We start from the raw sequence: 1,255 nt of genomic DNA on the forward strand, positions 1-1,255 counted from the left end.
AATGTTTTAATGATATATTTACAATTTTAAAGCAGTTTGGAAGCCTACCAGTGCCTCGGTCATTATAATAAAATAAATTCTAAATACCTATATATACTGGCATTTGATTTTGGTTTTTTTATCATAGAAAATCAGAGGACCTCCTGCCCTCTTCACTCAGCAGGACATGGGTCCAGCTGCCACTGTCTCTCCTGCTGCTTTGCGGTGCTGACCAGCCCTGATATGCTGGTGCCCCTCCCACCCAACCCATTTCCCCCATCTCTGCAGCTGCCCTTCAGTCCTGACCTGCAGCCCTCCACCTTACCCAGCCCTGCTGATGTCCCTCATTCCCAATCCACTGCCCACAGGCCCCAGCCCCACAGTGTGTGGAGTGGGGGTGTGTGCAGCAGGAGGAGTGCCCAGGCATTGGCAATGCCATAGGAGACATGTTAGGAGGGATGTGGTGGGGCATGTGTGCACCCACAGAGGGGCATGGGACTGCAGCCTGGCTGGACCAGCATGGGCACGAGCCATCTTCATGGCTCAGTAGGCAGGACCCAGTGTGCGAGGGCAGTGTAGGGTGGTGAGACTCATTGCCATTGCCACTGGTGCTGGGATCCCTGCACCAGCCGCATCCCTAGCAACATGAAGAGTAACAGACCAGGGTATGGGATGACTGCATTGCCTTTACCTCCTCCCACTAGCAGCTGCTCATGTGCCAGGCCGTAGCTGTACCCTGACACCATGGCTTGGACACCGCCACTGCGGCAGCTTGTCAGGCCACTTGTGCTGCCACCCTATCGTGTAAGAGGCTGGTGGTAGGAGGAGGTGAGGGCAGCACAGAACACTGCCGGACCATTAATCTTCACACTGCTGGTGGTATGGCATTACTCTATGATGGTGTGGCTGTTGCGGGGGTCCTAGCAGCAGCAGTGGTGGCAGCAGCAACAAGTCTCACTGCCCCACACCACCCTCTCATGCTAGGTCCCACCTGCAGGGTCACAGAGCCAGCCCAGTGCCAGTCTGGCCAGGCTGCAGCCCTGTGCCCCACTTTGGGCACACAGCTGGGCCACATGGCCACATTCCTACCCTGGCCCTAGACCCTCAGATCTGTGTACCACCCCAGCTGGGCAGCACTCTCAGCCCCAGCCCAAGCTTCCAACCCTGCCCCTCTGCCTCCCCCATTTTGGGGGGTCAGCATGAGCTGCTGCCCTGCAGGGCTCTGCCACAAGCCCCCCAACCCCCACCTGCTCTCCCAGCCCCCCAATGGCTGCCC

This window comes from Gavialis gangeticus, unplaced genomic scaffold (assembly GCF_001723915.1).
Source record: "Gavialis gangeticus isolate Ggan-Ray unplaced genomic scaffold, GavGan_comp1, whole genome shotgun sequence".
NCBI lineage: Eukaryota > Metazoa > Chordata > Crocodylia > Gavialidae > Gavialis > Gavialis gangeticus.